This window comes from Polistes dominula, unplaced genomic scaffold (assembly GCF_049000335.1).
Source record: "Polistes dominula isolate Pdom_NZ unplaced genomic scaffold, Pdom_raw_medaka contig_16, whole genome shotgun sequence".
In the NCBI taxonomy this organism is placed as follows: Eukaryota; Metazoa; Arthropoda; class Insecta; order Hymenoptera; family Vespidae; genus Polistes; species Polistes dominula.
In genome coordinates, this window is record NW_028301040.1 from 3,043,949 (window position 1) to 3,071,255 (window position 27,307).

At 34.9% G+C, this 27,307-nt stretch overlaps 1 protein-coding gene across 8 annotated transcripts in view; it reads left to right on the top strand.

The window, feature by feature from the left end:
• The window catches only part of Lar (tyrosine-protein phosphatase Lar), a 506,717-nt gene continuing 479,410 nt past the window's right edge, over positions 1–27,307 (top strand). For all 8 annotated transcript variants that reach the window (XM_015317927.2, XM_089174791.1, XM_089174795.1 and 5 more), the window contains exon 1: positions 1–1,245. The gene's annotated coding sequence lies outside the window, so the exon portion shown is untranslated. The remainder of the gene's footprint in view (positions 1,246–27,307) is intronic.

Below are 27,307 nucleotides of genomic sequence, written 5' to 3' on the forward strand. Positions count from 1 at the left end.
GCCAGCAGGGGTAAAACGCGTTGAAAATCCTCCATTTTACAAACAACGTGTGTCGATTATTATCGGTCTTATTCTAACGAACGTCATAGAATTCTTCTTACGATCGAATAAAATATCTTTTCGGCAAAAGATGTCGTAAACGCGAAGAGAAATTAATTAAAAAAAAAAAAAAAAAAAAAAAAAAACACACAGAAAGAAGAATAAATATAAATAATTAAAGGAAGAGGAAGATAAAGTAGGGAACAGTGAAAATATAAGTTCTCGAGGAAGAAAAAGGAAGTGCGGATAAGATTGGAGATCGTTGAAGCACGTGGATACTTGGTTACTACTTACACGTTGCAATTTGCTTGTCCGTATTCTTGGATACTGCTGTTGATAAAAGAAAAAAAATAGTTCAAAAAGAAACTGAAATAAGATAATACGACTACTGATGATGATAGTATAGTCGAAGAAGAAAGAAAATAGTTGGACGCGTTATCTCATTCTCTTTCTCTTTCCTTTTTGTTTTACTTTCTATCTTTCTCTCTCTTTATTTCTCTGACTGTTTGTTTGACTGACTGTGCCTGTGACTGTGACTGTCTCGTTGCCGTCTGACATTTTCTCCTTGAGTTTTGCGATTCTCCATGTGCGAGCTTTTTTCGAACGCCTTTGGGCTCAGAGCACCGTACCGTCGTCGTCACCATCATCATCATCGTCATCGTCATCCCTTCTGTTGTCTATCCGTGATACAAAGCGTGGCACGTTAAGGGGAAGAAAATAAAAGAAAGAAGTGGAGAAAACACACAGTGAAAGAGATAGAAAGAGAGAGTGAACGAGTGAGAGAAGAAGTATTTTCTCACTCTTTTTTTTACTCTTTGTCTGTGGTGTCTGTGCCAATTGCACAAGTGGTGGTAGTGGTGGTAGTGGTGGTGGTGGTGGTGGTAGCAGTGGTGGTGTTGGTAGTGGGTGTCGGTGGGGTGCTCTAATAGTAGTAGGTGCTTGTGCTCTCGTGCCACGAAAACGCACGCTCTTTCTGTCTCCCTCTGGTTCCCTGTGGTGAACGCGACTAGGTGAGCGGCGTGGAAAAAAATGCGGTGAACCACCGCACTAAAACCACTCCTCCTACTCCCATTCTTCGAAACGTTTACTCTCTATCTATATATATCTACCTATCTATCTATTTATTTATCTATCTGTCTATCTATCTGTTCGTCTCACTTGCACCAACACACCACGAAGGATTTCTCAACCAACTCGTCCAGTCGGGTAAGTAAAAAAGAAACTATTAATTTTACTTGCCTGATTATTATCAAACATCTAATAATCTTTGTATAAATATATTACGTAATTAATAATTACGCTACTGAAAGATAAAACACATGTATTACTCATAATCCAGGCTATCAATTAGAACTAGAAGTTCTTCAAATGATAAATATCTACTCGCGATAATTATTATTAGGTATTTAAGAACCAAAGACTACCTCCTCTTCTTCTTCTTGGATTAATTAATAAAAATCGATAATAGAGTAGACAGTAATTTTCTATAATTAAATACAAATAATATTTCAATGTATTTTTTTGTCCAATTGACATGATCACGATCGTAATATAAAAATATACCACACCAACCGTTTTCTTGCTCCGAGTATTAAAGATTTATCCGCGGTCTCTTTTTCTATCTATTTCATTTTGTCATTTTCCTTTTTCTTTTTTTCTTTTACTCTTTCCATCGTTAGTACGAATACCATGGAACATTGGACGACCATTGACGATTAATTATTCAAGAAGATTAGTGTAGCTCGTGAGAAAACGAGAACACGTTCGTCGATATCTCTCTTTCTCTCTCTCTCTTTTCGTTTCTTTTCTTTTCTTTTCTTGTTCAACGTTTCACACGAACTCCTCATTTCTACGGATTCTTCCTAGTTTGATATTACTCTTGAGGGCAATGTACCCTCGAAGGTTAACGATCAATTCGACTGAAGAATGGAACAGAGAAAAGAAAAATTAAGAGAGGGGTGAGGGGAAAATAGAGGGAAACGATTCATTTATCTGTCCTATATTTCAACCTTTAATATCATAATTATATATCGTTTCATTTTGATTAACTATATAGAAGATAAGATTATAGTTACAAAAAAAAATAAAAAGAAAACTATAATAAAATAAAAAAGGTAGCAAATTCTTTAACTTTCTCGTTAAATAAAACGATCTCGATCGTTTGAATATCATAAAAGACATAATTTGGAGTAAATGAAGTAACAAGATTAACTCGAATAAAGAGTTAGAAGGGATAAAGGACAACGCGGTTGAAAATTATCGCAGCTCATTTTCTCTTGGCCGAGACAATCTCGAGTTCGGGAAGTAGTGCCGTCATTGTTTCCGATTTTAAAGGAACCTAGCCGCATCGAGCTTCAGAACTTGAACGCGCAGAACCTTTCAAAAGATCTCTCGCTCCATTTTCCTTATTTCATTCTCGTTGCGCGATAATTTTATCATCGAAGTAAAACAGAAAGAAAGAAAGAACAAGCAAGAGAGAGAGAGAGAGAGAGTGAGAAAGAGAGAGAATTAGAGATAGTGCTGACTGTCTTTATTATACGTGCTTCTGTTATCTTAGTAATATATATATATATATATATATATTTACAAAGTAACTTAAAGTTATATAAAACCTTTCACCCAGACGCGATTCGATTTGTTGAGGGAAAAAAGTGATATGCCATGAAAAAGTATATCATTTCTTTTTTTTACGATGTAGCATAAATTTATTCAACATTCGTATAAATATCTTATAGATTCGAGAAACTTAAAGTAATAATAAGAAGTCTGAAAGATAAAGTATTAAAATGTATCCGGCAATAAGAAAAAAACCAACCCCTATCAGTTCTCGTGTTTCATTAAAAAAGACAAAAAAATAGGTTAAACGAATGCTCCTCCATCGACTATTAAAGTAGTACGAGTCAATCTTTCGTATACGATCAGACATCTTTCGATTACAATTCAATATTCATATTTTTTGACTTCTCTCTCTCTCTCTCTCTCTCTCTTTCTCGTCAAAAAGAAATATCTCGTAAAATAAATAAAAAAAAAAATAAAAAAAATGTAGAAAAATCCTTATTTGAACAAAATGACGAAATAACTCAATCGTTAAGTTCGAAGATTTCGTGGCAGGACAAAATCATTTGTAATCATTCATGGTTTAATGAAAGCTCGTTTAACCGAAACCAACACGCACATTGGGTTACCTACCCTCTGCTTCCAAGTTAATCGCTGATAACGGGCGCGAACTAACTTTTTAAGCCGGTGATATCAAACCCTACATCCCTCTTTCCCACCCTTTTTTTCATTCTTTCCCGTCTGTCATCGACCTTCCGGCACACTACCCCGTTTCCGTCTAGAATCGGTTTCGTATCTACATCCGACCTCGTAAGCTCGATATGCCGAGATTGCACGGGTTCAACCCTACCTATCCTATGCTTTATCCCTTACACATCCTCCACCTCCACTTCCACCTCCTCCTTCTCCTCCTCTTCTTCTTTTCCATCTACTACCCTCGACATGCAGTATACGGTATTCTACCGATACGAATGAAAATGCGCCCTAAACCTTCCCTCTCTTCTCCCTTTCTCTCTCTTCACCTTTCCCCTCACTATTTCTCTTCAATACTCATGTGTTTCAGCATTTCCAACAGATAATGATTCTTTCGCTCTACTACCGTCTGCATTCTTCTCCTAACTTTTGTATCCGCGTTCTCGTCGATTATCGAACGATCGACTTTGCTTTCTCTCTATTTCTTTTTCTTCTTTTTTTTTTTCATTCACGTCGATATAGGTATGTACATGTGTATTGTATATATTGTTGAAGAGTATTCATTATTTGAAGGACCGATCATTCGTCGAGTAGCAAACTAGTTGGGTCAACAATTTATTAACCACCTATACTCATACGTACTTACGTTATAAGATTATTTCTTTTTAGTTTTCTTTTTTTTTTTTATTCAATAAATTTTATCGTAAAAATATTTGTCAATGTCATAATAAAACGATTAGAGTTATAATTTTACAAGATTCTTTTTTACTGATTACCGATCAAACGTAACTCGTTGGAAAAAAAAAAAAGGAAAGAGAGAGTGAGAGAGATCATTGTTAAAGTTCCGATATAAATGCAAATCCCATTGGTAAAAAACACACGCTATGTAAATCTAGATGGAGCTTGAAAGAAAATATACAGGAAAAGAAAAAGCTTTGCAGCAATAACTTGGTAGAATTTTACTTTCCGATCTCTTTTAATATTTCCCTCGATATCGTTTTCTTCGACTACGTCATATTTTATCTTTCCGTTTGGCTGAATCTCTTTCTTTTCTTACATATCCGTAGCACAAACACATTCCGCGAATATATTCGATGATACTCCTTTTCATTTCGATTCGATACACGGTTTTCTTCGTTATTTGATAATGAAAAAAAAAACAATAATAATAACAAACAAAAAAAGTGGAAAATAAAAAAAGAACAAAATCACGGATATTCTCCTGTTTAAATTATGCGATTATTAAACTCGATAATAAGACTCAAGACGGACGTCAGCCCAATTACTTGTACAGCACGGAAATTCATTGAACTAAATGGCATCCTGAGACGTATTCGAGATGCACGACTATACCCGTTCAAAGGATGCTTTAATTAATACTACTACGATAACTAATTTGACATACGCATCAATCGATTTCGTCAAAGTAGAAATCATTAACGATCTCGTTGCATTACCGTTAAGTAGGTTCTCCATAAATTTATGTAAATTATTTATTTGTTCATTCTTACGTGTAGTTATTAATACAACGAAGAAATGAAACGAGTCAAACGAGAAAAAAAATGAAGAAGATGAAATGTTTCTTCAGTTTAATATTATTTTCCATCGCCTTGTTTTCTGTAATAAAGTACTTTCTGGAAGTAATACACACATATATATATATATAATATATATATATAAACACGTACACATACGTAGACATACGTCGTAATGGTAGAGCAGACGTTTCTCGATCTTCGGTCACTATAGCATAAAAAAAAGTAATCCCATCTGGATTTGTCAATTGTAATAAAACACTTTGACCAACCATCCTCACTGCACCCTCCCTCCTAGTTACATTACTATGGAAACCAGATAATGTTGCAAATACACTCAGCCCTTGACAACATAATACAAAGGTACGAAGAAAAGATATGCATAAACTAAGTGGCACACAGTGCGATGATACTCTCTTTCTATCCTTTGTACTGGCATTATCCAAAAGTATAATAATGAAGGGGAAAATGGAAAAGCTCAACTTTCTCTTATTACGATTATAATCGTAAAATCTCTTACGTCGAACGAAGATGAGCAATTCCATCCGACTAGCGATATCAGACTTGGAAAATATTAGAATTCCAAAGTAGATGCTAGACTTGATTGGTAGCTCTATGTTGAAGAACGTTCAAATGAAGTTCCAAAACTTTCAGGATTTAATTAAATCTTTTGTTAATAATACGAATAAAGTTCTACTTTTGAACAAAATTATTTTTCAACTTATATATATATATTCATATACACTCACAATCAGATTAATTTCATGTTTTCTACCACCTTCTCTTTATTCAACGTATACAATCTAATTATTCTGGAAAATAATTTTTATTCCTTTTATTTTGTAATGAACAAATTGTGTCTGTTTATTATTAGAATGTAAAATGATATTAAGAATTACATTGAATTTTCAATGATATTTTATCACGATTCGTATCTCAATTATTATAATCAATAATAAAGTAATAATAAGAACAATTATATATCGAAATATCAACTTGAACAATTTTGGTTTTTTTTTTATACTCATTTACTCTATTCTCCGCGCCGCGCGATTCTTGTTTTTATTAACCTACACATAGATGGGATAGTGGAAAAAGTTAATTCGTAAAATGTCATCGACGTATGCTGACATTTATTTGCGGGTATAATTACCACGTTCGATGGCGGCCGTTGATCACTTTCAAGCGCATCCCGTGGAGCAAATAAAGGCCCTCTCGGCAATTATAGACTACTTCTCCTCTCCTCTCCTCACCTCTCTTCCCTGTTTCTATCGTTACAGTCAACACGTGTATATGTGTGTATACTACGAATATATATACACATATATACAAGTGTAGGGAATTCACGGTGCTTTCGTCTCTTGGCACTTATCGTCGTAAAGTATATATGTGGGATTTAGTAACGGTTATACGGATTGACTTCTTATTCCGTTAAAATGATCGTCTGGTTTCCAAGAATTTAATCCGATTTCGTTGATACATAACGAGTTTCGTTTGATTTTAATGAGGATCCCAATATTCAAAAGCTTTTATGTAACCATTAATACAGCTGATTGCATTCTCTTAGTTGATTCGTTTCTACTCTCCGATTCGAATGTATCAAAATGAATGGTAATGTAAAAAAAAAAAAAAGAAAAAATAGAAAGAAAGAAAGAAAGAAAAAATAAATGAAAGATAAAAGAAGAAATATAAAACATAACGAAGAATCCATAGTAACGCTTGTCTCGTCTAATTCTTTGATTAACTTGAGACGTATTATATTTTGAAACGTATTAAAAAAAAGAAAGTCAATTTAAAACGGATACATACAATATATAGTCGTTGACTTTGGCTGGTTAACTCACGTCAAGTACACACACAGTTATATACTATTTTAAAAGTACCACAACCTGTTTCAATTATAATTCTTTGAAAGCTTCGAATGTAAATGAATGCGATCCCGCAAGAAAGTTTGTTTAATTGCAATTAAGGGAATGAAATATGTAGAAGCGTTCGTACTTACGTCGTCCTATCAAAGTTTATGAAACATTCATAGCAAAAGGAATACTCGGTACGCTCTTAGAAAGCGGTATTAGCGTTTCATTAAACTCGGCTCGTACTACTGTAGTCAAAAATAAGAACTTACATAGGACGTTTGCGTACTTAGAACAGTGAGATGGTACCAGTGATGAGATGATGTTAGTACTGGTGGTACTCTTAGGTGCTTCCTAACGACAATCCATAGCAAAGTGACGGCGCGAATACAAACTAAATCGTACATTGTCTCGTAACAAACATTTAAACGGTAGAGAATCTCCTTTTCCTTTTGGATCACGAGTCTCCTTCGAAACGTTCTCTCTGTGTAAACGAGGAAGACAAGAAGAGAGAGAGAGACCGAGAGAGAGAGAGAGAGAGAGAGAGAGAGAAAGTGAGAAGAGGAGGAGGAGAAGCAGGAAATGGAGAGAATGTTTCGTAACGAAATTCTACTGTAGCAGCATAAGCTCCTTACAGAGATTCTCCTTTGAAACAAGAAGGATGAAGTTACATCGATCGCGAAATGCCGACGGCAGAGAAACGACATTAAACTCATCGACGACGGGACGTTACTAATTTTCTCAAAAATCCCTTTAAATTCCCATGACCCAATTTTTTTTTACTCGGACCATGAAACTTCTTAAAGAAATAAAAAAATAAGAAAAGAAAACAAAAGTAAATGAATCGATCCAAATAAGTCGAAAGGTATTAAGCGATTATATCGTTTTCTCGCGATCTTCTTAAAAAGTTCGTTAAATCAATTGAAAGGTATTAACGAGTGATTAGATTTCCTTGTTTTTTTTTTCTTTTCAAATTCACAGTTCATTCGTCGAGAATGGGTTAGAGAGAGAGTTCGACAAACGATTTCAAAGTGAGCACAGATATACCTGCATACACTTACTTACCAATACATGAGAAAACTTCGTTGTCCCCGGGCAAGTTCGATCGGTCTTTACCGAAATTCACTTAAACTGTAGGTGCGAAGTTACATCGACGCCGGAACAGCAGCACCGTCGGGACGGCGACATTAATCTCATTGACAGGACGTAGAGGGTGATTATGGCCGGCGGAACGGGCTCGTTCGTCGTCCCTGCAGGGTCTTGTTGCCGGTAGCAACGTTTTACCTCGCCGAAGGGAGAAACGAAAAGTGAAGCGATGCGAACACGAAGGATAAAGATATCCAAAACGAAATCACGTGGCTCATTTTATACAGCATGTAAATGAATATTACGAAACGCTATACTCACGATATTACATTGTTGCATAATTTTTCTCCCCTCTTTTTTCTTTTTTTTTCGAATTAAATTCCAACTGATATTATTTTGGAGAAAAGGAAAAAAAAAGAAAGAAAAAAAGAAAGGAAGAATTTTTACTCGATGACCAACGCATCCATTGTTCGTTAGATATATTATTTACGACCAACTCTCGAGATTATAAAATACGTTTCACGTACGAAATTTTTATATAGAATTAAAAAAAAGAGAGAGACATCCCTATACTCCGTGCAAAGGGTATAAAAAAGTTGAAACGAAAAATATGTAGGTGAAAAGGAATACTTGTCACGTAGATAGAGAGAGATAGAGATAGAATGAGAGAGAGAGAGAGAGAGAGAAAGAGAGAGAGAGAGAGAGAAAGAGGCAAATCCGTGACGTGTTCCGAGTACCTAGGGCAAACAGTTTCGGGAATGCGTAGCATGTGTTTCGAGCGCGCTGATATGATTTAGGAATCGCTTCCTGTGGAGTCTGGCTATATACTGGCCTTTACTACTGCCAACTAGCTAAATCCAGAGAACGGTTTACCCAGTCAGAGACCAGTGGGATTTGCGCTCGCGAGTACATCGCGTTGAACGAGGGGATGAGGGAGTGTGGGGGGTATCGTGGGCGAATGTTTCGGACGTGGAACGTTCGGTCTCGATGACATCGCATTGGGTACTCTCTCCATCCATCTTTCTCTCGCTCATTTGCTTGCTTGCTTGCTTGCTTGGTTGCTTGCTGACCAGTCAGCTAGCTCGCTCAACTGGGGTGGCAATGGTCAAGATTTAGTGGGCCTACATGACCTTCCGGCCGCGAAATTAGGCCGATGCATCATATCCCTGGTTGCTTGAATGCCGTGAGAGAATCGCGTCCGTCCTCCCATTCAGTGCTACCCTCCTCCAATCGCCAATGGTCCAACCTAACGTCCCGGGCTACTACTCGACGTACACGAGGAGTTTCAAAGGGATTAGGGCTGGAGACGACGCGGCATCCATCCCTCGAGGAAAAGGGACAGAGAGATATGTATCGATCATTCTATACCCCCCACTTTGATATATCGTTGGCTATACGTACCGCCCTGACCCCTTCTTCTTCTTCTTCTTCATCCTTCTCGATTCTGACTTACGCTTCCTAGCATTCCACCGATGTCCTCCTTCTTCTTCTTCTGTCCATTCTTTCTTCCCTCCAATACCTCTATCTTCAATTTTTCTTTTATCGAGTCCTCTCGGTAACTCTTATTATTAGATTGATCGTTGATTTTTTTTTTATTCTTTTCTTTAACTTCCGTAGATTTTTATTATATCCTCATTTTTTATTTATTTATTTTCTTTTTTTCATCATCGGTTCCACCCCCCCCCACATCCATCTTTATTATTATTATTATCATAACGTAATTTTGTCCACTCAAACGATCTCGAGAATGTATTATATTTATACATATATATAATTCTACGCTAAAATGTGTTACCATATATTTTCGGCTTAAAACAGATGCTGGTAGTTTTGTTCAGTGGTTCGTGCGTCATATTGAATTATCTAGTGGAAGTCAGCGAACGTTGAATCTAATCCTCTCTCTTTTTCTCTTTCTCTCTGTCCTTATCATTCTTTTCTTTTCTTCCTATTTTTCTTTCTCTCTTTTTTCTTTGCCAGAAACAGAAAAACAGTAACGATCCCTCTCTAGGCGAACAAGCAAAATGCTACTACGATATTAGAGCGGAATATTATTTATCGCTGAGAGAAAGGAAGGTTTCTTTTTAAATAACGCGTTACCAACTCGAACCTGGAACGGGTATAGAGCTCTTTTCCTCTTCGCTTGATAATTTAACCAGTACGCGTTCGTTAAACGTTCCGGTAAATGCGCATTTTCATGTAGCCGTTTCTTCACCGTAATGCAATCCCTAAATACTAGCATAGCAGAATACCGGAAAATACTTTATTAACATTTTTGGGTAAGCATAGCCCGAAGCTTCATCAACGTATATCTTCTTTATCCTGCAAGAGATGACCATTACGCATTCTTAAATTATTTTCATTTATTATTAACTTTTTAATAAACTTTAACTCTCTAAGAATAATACATTAATTCCAATTTTTAATAAAAAAAACTTCCTCTCTATGAGTATCCACGTAAAAAAGACAAATCATTCTCATTGAATTTCTCTGGATAAATAATTTAATTTTAGGATAAAAATCTAAGGAAAAGGGGATCAATTAAAACGTATTAAATAATATACCAGATGAATAAATAAGTATCCTATGAAAGAATTAGAACAATTAAACTATATTTAGGAACAATTGATTATCGTCGATATTGGATTTCTCTTTAGAGATCTACAAAAGTAGATAATTCTGTAACCGATCTCTTTGTTTCATTATCGTATCAATCATTTAATCTAATATCTTTTAATAATAAAAAAAAAATAAATACACGTTTCTATCTAAAAAAATTGAATAATTATTCGTATAATATATATAGAAAATGGATCTTGAAATGAAGAAATGAGAAATGAAAGAAAGTAGGTATATATTTATAAGTTGGAAAAATGTCGACGAATTTTTCATACTTCAATGGTTTCAACGCATTGAGACCAGCGAGTAGGTACAACCATACATTGCTCGTATCGTACGAAAGAAGAAAGAACAGAAATACGAGCTGGCATTGTGGTATCGGCATTGACATTATTCTCTCTCTCTCTCTTTCTCTCGCTTTCTCTCTTTCTCTTTCTTTCTTTCTTTTTCACTTTTTTTTTATTTTTATTTTTCTTTTCCACATACCGGTGCACTCTTTGCACGAGAAAACTTTTGTAATGGGGATATAATCACTGCATGGCATATCTCGTATCACTGGCATATACCATTTTGTTTCTATGTCATTGTACATTTTGCACAATCCTTGTTTACCATCACGTTAGTATCATGGAACGTTTTATAAACTGTTTATATAATAAAAATGTTTAACGTCAATCGTTAACAGTAGATATTCTTTTTACATTCGTGTCAGTGAGCCGTCGAAACAATAATGTCATTCGATATATTATATCTTCGATTGTCATATCCAACGGTCCAGCGACTGTCACGTCTATTCGAGACTATCGCAAATAATTCAAAATGTTATTTCATCTAATAAATAATCAACGAAATGCAACTTTAAACATGAATATCTTGATTGATTTTTGCATGTTTTAAGAGAGACCACTTCTTCTAATTGCATTCTTCATGTAGAAACATAATAAATAATACTGTACACACGTTAACGTTAAATTGTATAATTTAATTAAATCCTGAAAATGCTAGATTTTACCTGAAATAAATATTCAAATATAAATTTACTTGATATGAATATTTAAGAAAACGTATAGAAAGAATTTGATTATACACTAGAATTAATAATATTATAAATTATAATGAATGTTATATATAATTATTCATAAAAAGCGAGTAATTTAAAGTAAGATATTAAAATTTGATCCGTCTCTAAAGTCTGCTTTTCTTTTTACAACAATGCTTGTAATTATCCATTCTTATCCCATCATGTACTTTGAAAACCAATATTTTGTTATCATGTTTTTCTATCATATCTGTACACCAACATAAATAAGAATAAATACGTGTACGTGTGTTTTATAGGAGGATATCTGATATCTAACCGAACGACGTCGCAACTCTTTCAATTCGTTTTTGTTTTTGGCAGGTGCTCTACCACCGTGAAATCTCCTTTTTCCTTGTCGAATGCCCTTACCCTTCCCTTCAACTCTTCCCCTTTCTCTCTCTCTTCCCCCGTTCACATCTTTTTCATTCTCGTGTTCTCTCTTTACTCTCTTTCAGGCTTTCTTTCGTACCGTTTGATGCTACTTCAAGCCTTTCTCGAAGTTACTCGAAGAAGAGAGTACTTCGACCTTTTTCCCTTTGCCCTCCATCGACCCGCAAACACCGACTTTAGTCGAGCCGGGTAAATTTTTCAAGACGCTTCCAGCTCGTCGAACGTGTCGGTCGTTCAGATTGCTTCGCGGGATGTATCTAACATAAGACTTAGATCTTTTTCGAAAAGGAACGAGGGAAGGTAACACCGATCCTTTCCATTATTCTCATTTGTTCGAGATAAATCCATCTCGTTTTTCTCATCTTTGACATCGCGTCAAGTTAAGATAGGTACGATCTTTTTCTATTCTCGTATAATCAATCTACTTTTCTTTTCTTTTCTTTTTTATCTTTTTATCTTTTTCTCCCACTTTCTACATAAAATATGTCAAATCGTGGTGGCATTAAGAACGTCACTAAAAATCCGATAAATTAACGTACCTAATAATAGACTCGTCTATCTTATAATTAGTTCTAAAATTGTCATCCTTATCGTATCATATCAAGAAATGAGTTACCCATTATAAACGTACTTAAATAATAAATATTCTAACAAGTAAGTACATTTTAAATGACTTTGATAAATTTATCTATATTTTATTTGAAAAGCGTATATTTTTTGATTCGTAATTAATGTCTTAGTGCGTTATATTCAAACGCGAATGATTTTATCTCGAGAGAATGAATTTATTATCTTATCTTAACTCAAACTATTAATCTTGGGAAACTTTGAAAAGACTTGAAATAAATAATTTAGAATCACAGGACGGTATGAAGTTACGATCACTTGGGAATGCAGTACGTCGAAAATTACGTGGAGACGTTAAAAGGGCATAGAGTTCCAATTCGCTCAATTATCCTGTTGTACAAGAAAGGTATCGAAAATTTAGCACGGTTTAAACGATCGGTTCGTACGGAACCTGAACGAATCCGCATTTTTATCTTTCTCACGTCCACACCACTGCCATTGGTTTCTCTATCTCTCTCTTTCCTTCTCTTTTACTCTCTCGTTCTCTCATTCGTTGATCTAGTCGACGTGCCGGACTACGAATCGCCAAAACAACCCTTAACTTTTAGCAATCAGCAACTCTACGAACGATTCTAATTCCGAACGAACGAATTAAAACGTATATACAATTGTTTATATGTCTCTTTTTCATTTTGAAATTCTCCACGTTGACATAAATACAGTATGCATGAAGGATCGAATTATAAATACATACATTAAAGGATGTAGAACACTATGTCATATTTCTTTAATTTTACATGAGAATAGTTTGAACATTTTATTGTAGAAACATTATATTTCTTTATTAAATCTTATGTAATCAGATTTTATCAATACATTTCTTTTACATTGTATTTAGTATTATTTAGTCTCGATTATATATTTCTCTGAATAAAAGTGAACTTCGATATTCTTTTAAAATCATGTAACTCTCTTTACAATCGACCAGAGACCTTGAGTTTTATACAACTGAGTAAAGTAAATGTAGTTTAGTCGTTGCTAGTATCTAAAATTTGTCATTTCTATTGATTATTTGAAAAATATCTCGAGGGAATAAAAGGAAACAGGTGGTTCCTGAAAGGAGTGCAACAGTAACAGCTGTTCGAAGATAAACGTTGAACGAAATTTCATCGTCTTGGTATATACAATTCGAATAATTAATTTTCCCGTGACTTTATATCGTATATCTGACAATGAGTTGAGTCAAATATCTCTAAAGTTGTTAGATACGTTGAAAATTTCTCTGAATGAAAAAAGGTATTCTTTATGAAATTTATATACCTGTGAGCGTAATAACGAAATCTCTCGGTATTTTATTTATTATTCAGGTCATCATTTATAAAAATATAATCAAACAAGATCCAGTTACAGCGTCGAAAGTTATTTTGGAAATCATTAAAAATGTACTCTCTGTGTGTTAGCAAGGAAAAAACGAATCGTTCGTTTGGCAGGGTAGGTGCATTGTTACGTGTGACGCGACTCGGCGTGGTGCCACGTACATTGAAACTTTCATGAAGCATTACGTTTAATATATCTGTCTGGGAATAAAAAAAAAGAGACCAAAAAAAAGATTTAAAAAAATATTTACAAAAGTATCCTATACTAACCTGTCTACGTTAATACTATTAGCAGGATTTAATGGGTCGCGTTGTGCAATGGTATGTACTTGTTGTAGTAAGGTGCAGCATATACAACATCGTGTCCTATGATTTACTAACCAATAAAAAAAACATAGGAAAAAACTATTCATCCGACGTATCTCTTAAAAAAATTTCATGAATACTATTTACATTTCGCATATTAAACTTCCGAAATACAATTCGTTTCTACGTTTATAAGGGAACTTGGTATAAACATTGATTACAATGTATGATCAGCTTTTCATACTATAATCCGTTGAAATTTATACGGTCGTTTTAATGTTCGATCATATTTCGCATTAATCGAAATCCACTTATCTTTGAAATAAATGCCGCATAACGAGATTAAATAGAATAATTGATAAACCGATGGAATAGCATTAATCTCTTATGATGTAAAAAAAAAAAAGGAAAAAAAAATAGATAAAGAACAAGAAGAGAGTAAAGTAGATTTCGCATTTGAACGTTCTACTACCGCGTTTTACGAGAATAAGAAGGAGCAAATCAAAACTCGGAGACAGAGCACGAAACGATCTTGACAGGGAACGAAGTGAGGTAGGAAAAAGCTTGACGCTTACGACGACGGAGATGGATTTCTATGGGTATATGAGAGAAGGAGAGAGAGAGAGAAAGAGAGAGAGTCGTGGAAGAAGACGAATACTGATGAAGCATGAAGGTGCGATAAACGATGGTGATGTTGAAGAATGACGAATAAGGTGAGCCATGGGTTGTCGTTCGAATAAAATTCGATGCTTTTCGATGCAAAAGGACAGAGAGAAAAGGATAGGAGGAAAAAGAGGGAGAAAAGAGAGAGAGAGAGAGAGATGGGAAAAGGTAGAGGATGGAAAGATGCTTTTTGCTCGGATATGAACATCGTGACCGATGACGAGACGAAAGGGCAATGCTCGCGCCATGTTGAAACTCGAAATAGAGATTAGGGTAGGGGATGAGAGATTGGTATAATCGATGAGAGAAAGTGAGATAGAAGTTGGTTGGATGGAGATAGGGAGAAAAGTAAGATGAAAAGAGAAAGAATAAAAAAAGGAGAGAGAGAAAGAGAGAGATGGAGCGAAGAAAGATAGGATAAGAGAAAGAGACGACGATAATGACGAAGTAGAAGGTCGACAGTGCCAACATGGTAGATGCTCTTCATCCAACACCTACACACACATTACACGTAGAGATTTATGTATGCATGTATATCCCAGAAGTCTTATACTGGATAATGCTCGGACCCAAAAATGATAGGGTGGATGCACGCGCTTAGATTTGATACAGCGGCTTTAATTTCCCTTTCCCTTCTTCTCTCTCTTTCCTTCTACCTTGCTCACTATGAGTTTCAGCATCCACTTTACCTCCTCGACGTATTCGCTCTTTCTCTCTTTCTTTCTCTCTCTCTCTCTCTCTCTCTCTCTCTCTCGTGTTTCGTCTCTTTCTCTGTACGTTTCGCGACCCTTCGCAAGCCCGTGATTAGTCGAGAAAACGCCGCGAGCTTGAAAGCCGACTTCAGCCAGCTCTTTCCCTTTCCCTTTCTCCTTCTCTCTATCTTTCTCTTTCTCTTTCTCTCTCTCTCTCTCTCTCTCTCTCTCTCTCTCTCTCTCTCTTTCACTAAGGCAAGTCTCGACGGCTGCAAAGTACCGAGACAAAACCGGATATAGCTCTTGGCCGAGCTGCGGCTGACGTTTAATTTTGTCGCTTCTGTCACCCTCGCGCGCGAGATAAGATTCGATGCCGCTCGCGCGAGTATTTTAGATAACGCGTTTCCTTTTCCCTCCCTTTCTCCCTTGTCTCCCTTCTTTCTCCCTCGTGAAATGCTTTACGATTCCCCCGAGTTAAATTATTATTATTTTATTTATATTTTTTATCTCTTTTTTTTATTACATTTTCTTCACGAAATCGTTAATTAAAGGATACACTAATTGCATATTCCATATTTCGACGTGGATAAAAAATTATAGAAATACCTATTTAAATAATAGGTAATTAAAAAAAAAAAAAAACTTTATAATTATGGTATTCGAACTATATCACAATCGATTGTGTTGTAACCTTTCGTCGAACTTTCCAACTTGAGACAAAATCATTTAAAATTATTAAAGTAACTTGTATGACTAGTATCTCTTATTTTTGATACGAAAGTATTTTCTCTATTCCTACGTAAGAATGGCAAATGGGAGAATCTCTTTATAAACTTACTCAAGTATTCCGATAGCTACTACTAACGAGTGCATACTAATACAGTAACTTTCTACGAGAAACTAGAAAACAATAGAGATATAGAAAGGGAAAGAGAAAGAAAGAGAGAAAACCTTTATCACAAGTATAGTCTCTTTACAACCCTGACGCAACCCCCACTCCCTTCATCTCATTTTATTCCTTTGCTCTTCTTTGCCTATAAACGCTCGTAACTACTACTACTTGTACACTCATTTTCTTCTTTTCTTTTTCTTTTTTACAAAAGCGAGACTTTGTAGGTTAAATTTGAATTCTCCTTTCGATAGAAATTCTTCCAAGTGAAATTTTCGTTCCTTTTCATACTCTTCCTGCCACGAGATTCATCTTTGCATTTAACTGCTCTTACGTTACGAGACTAGGACTAATGTAATATAGGAACGCATAGTAGAACTGCTTCAAACCTTAATCAACACACGTACTTGTTAGTAAACATGACAGAAACCAACAAAGTAGATATTCGCCGCGAAACTACAGGACCGTCATTAGTGACCATTTATGAATATGTAATAACAGCGAATACACTAGGTAGCATATACGTGTTGGCTTGTCAGTATGAGAAAGAGATAGAAGGAAACATAGACAGACAAAGAGAGAGAGAGAGAGAGAGAGAGAGAGAGAGAGAGTGAGAAAGTGATAGAGAGAAACTTTCCTCTTCATACATGCTTCGAGTATGCTACCACAACTACGCAGTTCTCTATGATTAATGAATCAGAGACCGGTATACGTGGAATGCCTCGATTCCTGGAAAAAAAAGAAAAAAAAAGAACTAGCAAAAGAAACCCGTTGGCCAATGACGCGGCGAGAATATGTCAGTCGTTTCTGCTATGGAACGTGTTAGATATAGGTATAATTCTAAATAATGAGAGGGTGTTTTTTTACACTGAAAAATCGTGCCGGCCGATCTCCTCCGAAAGTAGCTGGAAAAAGTGAGTTGAGAGGAAAAAAGAAAAAAAGAAAAAAAAGAGTAGTCGTAATAAAAAATGAATGGCGACGTGAGAAATTTATGGGATCTCGTTCGTAACACACAAGAGTTTTTTTTTCGTTTTTTTTTTCTTTTTTTTGTATAGTTCTTCGAATAGACGTGTATAACACGCGTATCTGCGAGAGCAAACAAATTTTTGTCGTTGTAAAGATTATGAGAGAAAAATGTTTTTTTTTTCTGTTTTTCTTTTTTTTTCCGAATAAAAATGATCGATTCGAGGGTTGCTAAGGAGGAGTGAATAATACGCGGCTGATGCTTTTTACCAAACAAACGAAATATGTCATAGTCGTCCTTTTTATATTAATTGAATGTGCCTGTTGGTTGTTACCAAGAAAGAACACCAACCAGCACCACCATAACCGCAAATACTTTTTTCTCACCGCACCCTCTATCATCCTCCCTCTACTTGGCTATACCCTTTTCATAAGAGCCTGACGAGAACATGGTCCATCCAGGTTACCCTTATTACTATAACACTAGTATCCAACACAACGTGAAATATTTCTCTCGGTTTGGACTAAGTGTGAATCCCTTTTGTTTCAAAACCGGTCCACGATAATGAGACTTTTCCAGACCACAACTGGGTAACCACAATTTCCCCATGCGTTACATTTTCTCATGGAAAATACATTGGAGAATAAGAAAAAGAGAGAAGAAATGTCATCTTTTTTCTAGGCTCGATGTATGCACGCAACCGTTTTCTCGATCGACCAGGTGCTTAAAAATGGAAGAAAAGTAGACTTAAAAAGCGAGTAAAACGAAGAAGATGAAGAAGAAAGAGAGAAAGAGAGAAGGAGAAACAAAAAGAGAGAGAGAGAGAGAGAGAGAGAAACCCACGAGAAAGTCTCAACCCTCCTTTATGTCCCCTCGTGTACAGTACCAGTCAGGGTTGCATTGTTTGAGTTATCACAATGGCGGAACAAAACCTCAACCGAGGGATCGAACTCCACTCGAAAGACCGACCACCCTTCCCCCGGGTCTCTTTCGCGAGTTTCCTCGACCATATCCTCCGTTTCTCTTCCTCTTCCTCCTTCCTCTTCCACCGTCTTCTCTTCTCCTCCACTAGGTTCACAAACAAAACAAAACTACGATGCGGTGCAGCATGCACCGGCTTCACATTCCACTCTCTTTTTCTTTTACCAACGTTCACCACCCTCCCCCTACTCCTCCTCCCTTGCCAACCTTCATCATCGCCATATCGCTATTCGCGTTAGAAGCCAGGGCATTTCGACAAGCAGGAAGAAGGGAAGAACAAAAGTGAAAGGTTGACGGTGCAAGATGAATCCATTGTACCGCGCATGAGTGCGTGCATACCTTTCGAGATTTTACCTTTTTGCCTCTTATTTTTTTTTCTTCTTTTTCTTTACGTTTTCACACCTACTTTTTTCTTTTTTTTTCCCTTCAACTTTGCTTCCTTTTGCTAACACTACCACCACCACCACCACCTTCCTCGCTACCAACCCCCGTTTACAGCCATTCAAACGCGCTAAATTTTTTCTTTTCTTTCGCCAACTCTCGTAAGTAAAGACTCCCACGACAGACAAACGATTTTCTTTTTCTTTCATTATTTCTACCATTTTAACTTGAATGTATTACTTAAAGTCTTCTTCTTCTTCTTCTTCTTCTTATCGTTATTTGAAAATCTATGTTGATTTGTAGTTATTAAAATTTATATATAAGCGTTGTGTTGATATTACGAATTGATTCGGGTAAACTCGTGTTTTCTAAAGTGGAGTAATTTAGCTTTTATAATTTATTGGAAAATAAATTAGAGCTGAACACAATACATATATAGAGTGAAAGTAAAGCTAATTTATTTGAACCTTGTTTTAATTCTGCTTTAACCGGCACAACTTTGTTACTGTGTCTAACGCAATTATGGCAGTAGGAGGAGGTATGCATTTCGTTATAATGTTTCCTTTTAAATGAGACCATTGAAAGCTAAGACTTTCTTATAACAAAATTACCTTTGAATTTTTTTTTATGTTTTTCTTTAAATATGATTAAATTAATAAACAATTTTTTTTATAATACTCTTGTTATCCAAACGTATTATCAATTATACGATCTCTAAAATCTCACGGAATAACAAAATTGTGAATTTTTTTCAAAAATACGATAATCCTATTATAAACTTCTCGTGAAAAACAATTCTAATGAGTACTAGTTACAATTCATTGGTTATTACGATGTAACGTAAAAATTCATAGAAAAGGGATTACATACATTCACCGGATCTTCCTACTTTTCATCCAGGTAGACAGTTCGAAAAAAAAAGAACTCGGAAAAGTCGCCTTTTACTTTTCGCTGAAGGCTTTTTATGTTTTTCTTTAAATATGATTAAATTAATAAACAATTTTTTTTATAATACTCTTGTTATCCAAACGTATTATCAATTATACGATCTCTAAAATCTCACGGAATAACAAAATTGTGAATTTTTTTCAAAAATACGATAATCCTATTATAAACTTCTCGTGAAAAACAATTCTAATGAGTACTAGTTACAATTCATTGGTTATTACGATGTAACGTAAAAATTCATAGAAAAGGGATTACATACATTCACCGGATCTTCCTACTTTTCATCCAGGTAGACAGTTCGAAAAAAAAAGAACTCGGAAAAGTCGCCTTTTACTTTTCGCTGAAGTTCAAACGAGGTCAGCCAGTGTGTGCAACGATGTTTCACTTCGAGGAATAAGTTTCTTCGTATCGGCTCATAAAACGTGCTCGGGAGATCGATGAAATAATATTCAAGCGCACATGCTTCCTTTTTTATCATTCCCATTGCTATATATATATATATATATATATATATATATATATATATATCGGAACAAATATATGCAGTGGCTAAGAAAAAAGTGTTCAAACCTTCGTTATTAAAACTTTAAAGAATAAATATATATATATGTAAGATTTATTTAAATTTAAAATATAAGTATTTATTATAATAGAACAAATGTTTAATTATTAAGGTTTAATATAATAATAAAGAGATAGAAAAGAAAAGTAAGTAACAATAGTTAGAAATCGTACACTCGTATTACACTCTTTCACTCACAAATAGTCGCACCGAATCAAGAAGGCGAAGACCGCATTCTTCGCCACGCTTATATACACATTCACCCCACCAATGGTCCCAATCACTTCCGTCAATCATTCTCGAAATCTCCAGACTATTCCCGACCGATTAAACAAAAGACCTTTTCCTGATTTCCGGTTCGGGAATATTCGAGAGACTTCGGGGTGCACGCCCGCTTTTCTTTCTTACTGGACACACTCATATTCATACTGCTGCATGCACTCACACTTATACCCATATCGCTGCGCGCACTCACACTCATGTCCATATCGCTGCGCGCACTGATACTTATACCGATATCGCTGCGTGCACTCACACTTATACCGATATCGCTGCATACTCTTACACATCTTTCACATTCATCAATTGTTTTCACGCACACCATACACTCGCACTCTTCGTCTTTCTCTCACTCTCACATATATATATATATATATATGCACATGTTAGAATTAATTTCTGAAAATAATATTGCAATTATAAAATAAGACAACTATTTAGAACATTTCTAAAACATTTCAATTGAATTTAATAATATTTGTAAAAATTATAAAACACATTTGTTACAAAGATGTTCTAAATAATTATTTAAATTTCACAAAAAATTTCAATTAAATTTCATAATATTTGCAGGAAAAAATTATAAAACATTCGTTACAAAGATGTACTAAATAATATATTATATTTTTTACCCTAATCGTCGAATTCTCTCCTCGTTAAATTCCACCGTCGTTAATAATATCATCTCTTTTTTCTCGTCCCGTAAGAAATTGCGATACATTACGATCTAAAAAGGGATTATGCAAAGCAGTAACCGAGCAGTAGATTCGAAGGTACGAGAGGAAGGGAAAACAGAGAAACAAAACGAGAAAGAGAGAGAGAGAGAGAGAGAGAAGAACGGAATAGGAGAACGGCAATGGCGAAACGCTAAGAAATTAGTCGGAATATGCCGAAACAAGTTGGCTCGCTATGTGTTCCTAGTTGCAGATGGCATGCGACAGAACGTTTTGTCTACGCATGTGACTCACCCCCTTTCATCCCCAACCTCACTGTAATCCAACCATCTTCCTTTCCTCGAATCTCCAAGGAAGTCACGATGCAACCACGTCTCTTCTCTTATCTTTTATCTTTCTCTCTCTCTCTCTCTCTCTCTCTCTCTCTCTTTTAAGTAGCATATCGCATGTAATCTTCCACGTCTCTTCTCTACTTCCTTCTACCCCTCTATTTCTCTTTCTCTCTTTCTTTAGCATTCGAGTAACAAGCGTTAGTTCCGTCTTAAATTAGAAGTTATGTCGCGTGCATGACGTTTCCTACACTCGGCAAATCCTTTCTCGCGATAACACAACTCCGCTATACTACTATTACTGCTATCATCAAAACCCTCTTGATGACCGAATATGAATACTAAACTATTTTCTCAACGAGTTATTCCTTTTGTAAGGGAATCGTTGACACGAAAACTTGACATTTCAAACACAACACTTGCTATAAATTTTTCTCTCATATGATGCATTTTCATATTACTCTTTTGAAAAAAGAAAGAAATAAAAATTAAATACAAATATAATATTTAAAGCGTGTATGTGTAAATAAAAAATAAAAAAAATGAAAAAAGATATCGAACGAGATAGATAAAGAATGAAGTTGAAGCACCACACTCTTTCGTGTATAGAATTTTGACTTCTCTTCCTTCTTTCTCTTCTATTCTCTTCTCTTCTTCATTTCTCTTTTCAGCAGTACATTTAGTGGTAGGTACCTACTCCGCTCGACTGATTTTAATCAGGCGAATCTCGCAGTCGCTGTTGCCCGAGCTCGGTTTTAATGTACCATCGTGCAAAAAAATGCGGTAATTACGAGAAACGTCGTGTTTGACCGACGTACGCGCATAAAGTAGGTAGTATATTCACAAGTCTGACATTAAATCCGCTTACCGTGCTACATTTCTCCGTTGACGTCTACATGCATTTATATGTATGTATGTGTGTGTGTGTGTGTGTACGTAAGTGCATTGAGTCAAGCGACGCACGCTTAGAACTAAAGAACTCACAAATTTTGTAACATTTTCGAGGATATTCATCAGTGAAATTTTCACGAAATATTTTTTTTATATCTCACTTTTCTATTAGTATTCATCTTTGCGTAAGATAGATTTGTTCGAACGAAAGAAAAATTGTTTTTCGGTAGACAGTAATAAATGTATTTTTCTCTCTTTTTTTACAAAATATTTGAAAATAAATTCAAATGTTTATCTTAAAAAGGATAATTTTATGGACCGCTTTTACATGGGTTTTTTTTTTATAATTTAAAAAAGATATTTTTAACTGGTCGTGGTTTTATCTGTTGCATCTACTAACTGTATACGTAGAGAAACATAATATTTATAATAGGTAGAGTAAAGTTGTTTCTAATAATAAGTCTTTTCCCAAAATTATAATAATATTTTTTTAAGTGAAGAAAATTAAAACGTTGGGATACCTTTAATAAAAGGTATATTATCATCGATAAATTTTGGAAAATTTTCAAATATTAAATAACAATACTCGAAATCATATATCATCAAAATAGGTTATTAAAAATATGTCCTTAATTTATTTATATTAAGTAAAAATTGAAAACAGTATAAATTATGAACCCCAGGGTACCGTATAATCATCTTTTTCCTTATCTAAAAATACATTCCTTCAAACAGATAGATGTATATCGATATTAATATCTCCATTATCAGTAGCAAAGAGAATTCTTGCCGAGATACGAGATAGGTCTACTATTATCTAAAACCGACTTATGTTAGACTTGACTGATCCGAGTTCTCGTGGTTTTGAGGATGCTTTCAGTAGAAGGAAGGGGATGGATGAAAGGGTGGCACCCCTTTTCCCCTAACATCTCCTTTCCTTGCGTCGTTACCATGTCTGCGACCCTCAGATTAAAGCAACCACAGGGAGAAGTTTGACTTAGACTATCTGCCAATAGTGTAGGATATCGTACGTTACAGTTTCCACGCAACTCTGTGCTTCGTGCCTCATCGCGTTACATCTTGAAATGTCGAGAACCCCTGGGTCAAAGGGAAACTAGATCCTTTGGGCGTTACATGCAAACTCTGTTAATCGAAACGTATGCTAGTGTTGTGTGAATAATGAAGAAAGTGTTATGAAAGCGTCGTTGGTCGAATGTATTTTCAATCGATAACAACAAGTATAACCGTAGTATTATCGAAAAACACGTTTTTCGATTGTTTATTTTAAAAACATAGAACCCAAAAAAATCCCTCAAAAAATCGTTTCAGTCCAAATATATTTGGTTTCGGCATTTATTATTATTTTTCTGAAAATATGTGAAGAGAAATATTATCTAAAAATAAAAAAAGAAGAAAAGAAAAAGATTTGATTATACTCGAAAAATTTATTTTTATCGTGATCAAAATTAGGTAAAGTTTTATTGACAAAACCGAAAAAAAATGGAATGTAATTTTTCATGAAAAATAAAAATGTAAGTTAAGATGAAGTGACTTTTTGAAATGCTTTAAACTATAACGCACTTCGATCTTTTCCTGAACATTCGTTCAGATTTTGAGAAAGCTCACGCTTTAATCCAATGAATAAACTCAAAATTGGCATAATCCATGAGCGCTTACCGTTAGCATGTGCTAACGTTCGCACGCGTTCACACCGAAGACGTGATAATAAACGCGAACAAACACTTTACCGTAACCGCAAAGCTTATTACAATGCATATCCGCGAGGAGAGAAGAGAAAGTCCTAGAGTCAGTATTATGTTCTTAATACTTCGCACGGTTCTCCAAGTGGCTATCCTACGAATAATCACGAATCGTTTTACGCAACGTTTACCGAACGTTTCAACGAAATTCACTAAAACGGGATTACTCTTACGATTGAAATGAAAAAAAAGAATTAAAAAAAAAAGACGAAAAAATAAATGATGGAAAATAATCGAGAAACGTTTTAAAATACGAGTAGCAATCGTCTTTTCGACGATTCTCGAGAATAAGTGCATCACTTAAACCCCCAACTCGATATTTTTCAAGTCCAAAAGTCTATACACATCCGAGTAACTCTTGAAAGGTTTAAAAGCTTCGATGGTCCGGTTTAATCTGGCATTCGTTCGTTCGAGCCGATTACAAAGGTGACTTGTTCGTTGTTCTTTTTTTCCTCACTCCCATCGATTTCTGAACGTAAAAAAAAAGAAAAGAAGAAGAAATCTAAATTAGTATGAGAAGTTTCGAACTTCTAAAACATAATATAGTTAATGATTACAGTTGTATCGAAGACAACGATGTACAATACTTCCTATCTATGATTTATGCGAGCACGTCATTGCGATAATAAATTAAACACTCAAAATTTAATTATGTGACTGGCTCTTCCATAATTACAAACTCTCGCGTGCGTTACAGCTGCATTTATACTTGACATTTTTAAATTATTGAAAGAGGTAAAAATAAATAAAAAGATAGAGAGAGAGAGAGAGAGAGAGAGACAGAGAGAGAGAAAGGAGGGAAGCGAGGAAATGGGAAAGAGGAAACGTGTTTTCAAGATTTATGACGATTCGACACTCGAGCAAAATTTATTTTCAGAAATCCTTAAATCAGCATCAGACTTTTTACTTGTGAAATCGTCTCTTTTCCATTTATCTCTCTTTCTCTTTCTTTCTTTCTCTTTCCTTTGCTCTTCTTTTCCGTTATTTTTTTGCATTAGTTTGAGCCAATGAAATTTTCGATTCGGTTGAACGATCGAGCACATGGTGGCACACCGATAAGTGAAGATGCACGACGAATAGCGCAAGAAGCGAAAGTTAAGGTGAGTTTTTCTCTTTTCCAGCTTTTCCTATAAACCGAGTTTGCTTCCTCTCCTTCTTCTTTCCTGACTTTCTTCCTTCTTCCTTACACACACCTTCCTTCCATCTCTCTTGTTCTCTTTCCTCTTTCTTCCTAACTATTTCTCTTTTTTTTTCTCTTTTTACTTTTTCTAGGTCGGTGAGAAACCGTAGTATTGAATTTACTATCACGGAGTCGTTGGTAAGATCTTTTATTCGCTTAAGCCTCGTTATCTTTTACAAAGTTTCGCGAGAAAAGAGAAATGAAAAGAATGGAAGAAGAAAAAAAATAGCCCCGATGTCACATCCGCACGTGTTTTGCATAGAAATGTTCGAAAAAGAATTACTTCTTTCTTGTGTTTTATTTCTTTTTTTTTTTTTTTAATGAAATAAACAATGTGCTATCTGCTAATCGAAAACGATAAATGAGACAATTAATATTGTCTTTTTCGAAAGAAAAAATAACTTAAAAAGAAATACTACTTGACAGATAGAAACGCAAGCAGACTTTAACTAACAACTGAAATGTCTGATTACCTTAGGTATCGATAAAAACATCTAATAAAATCTCTATATAAAAAACAAGATTACTTACTGAGCAACCTGTAAATAATTCGGGTATAATAATTATTTTAATATGAATAGAGTACATAAAAGTATTAAAATAATTGTTAATTAATCAAAAGAAACATGTTGTGTTATTTAAATACACGAAATATATGTCGGGAGCACCGTCCTATTCGAAACTCACCTTCAGACTGGCACGTTAACCTCTATGGAAATACATTTATTAAATGTTGTTTATATGACTTTCCAAACATTGCGCATGTGTAAAACGATAATAATATTCCTAATAAAGAAATTTTAAGATTATAACGTTCTGATTTTAACACTTTTTACATTCTAATGTAATTATTTTATCACACATGCGCAGTGATGACTTTAAGGGTTAAATATACATGTACTATAATAAGAGTGTATCAGAATATTAAAATAATTGTTAAATAATTGAAAAGAATGTGTATTGTTACCTGAAAGCACCGAATATATGTTCGGAGCTAAAATTCCTTTTCAGTCTGGTAGGTTTCTCAAGACTTCCCACTTTCCCTCCTCCCCTATCCAACTTTCATATAAACAACATTCAATAAAAGAATTTTTATAGAGGACAACGTGCTAGTTTGAAGGGGAATTTTAAAGAGGAAGATACACAGATCATATAATCCAAGCTTTTAGACAACAATAGACATGTCCATCGATTAATTAACAAGTATTTTAATACTCTAATGTATACTTTACTTATATAAGAATAGTTATTACACACGAATATTATATATATATATATATATATATATATATATATATATATTTATTCAAAACATTTTGAAAAGAGCAAGAGATAAAATATGATATCATTGTACTATTAGCGATAATACATTGCAAGGCCAATTACTATCAAGTATAAATCACACGTGTACTTTGCGGTTGGTTGATCCCGAAACTGTGTATTTTGTTACAAACAACTCGGTACACTTGCATTTGTATTACTACCTTGTTCAATTTCGAACATTAATGTAATTTACACCTACCGATCTTTCTCAGTTAACGAATGGTGGGAAAATTTTTAATAATACAAAACCCGTCACGAAATCCACGAATTATCGGAGAATATAGAGTCGAGTGCACCTGCGGTGTATATTCTATAGGGTGGTGACCCGATACCTATTACTACTACAAGTATCATTTACTTTCCCTCAGTAATTATACAATTTAAAAATATAATCTCATTTAAATGATTAATTAATAATTACAAATGTTAAATTTATTCGATTTGTATATTTAAAAAAACGTTTAACGATAAACGTTTGTTGACCTATCGAATTTCGTATTTCTTTTTTCTTGTTTCTTTCTCTTCTCTCTCTCTCTCTCTCTCTCTCTCTCTCTCTCTCTCTCTCTCTCTTTATTCTCCCCGATTTAACCAAAATAATTTTAATCCAAGTATTCCCAGAAACGATCGCAATTTACTAATCGGATAAAGGTAACTGGCCTCTGGGAAAAAAAATGCAAATTTAAAGCGGCCATA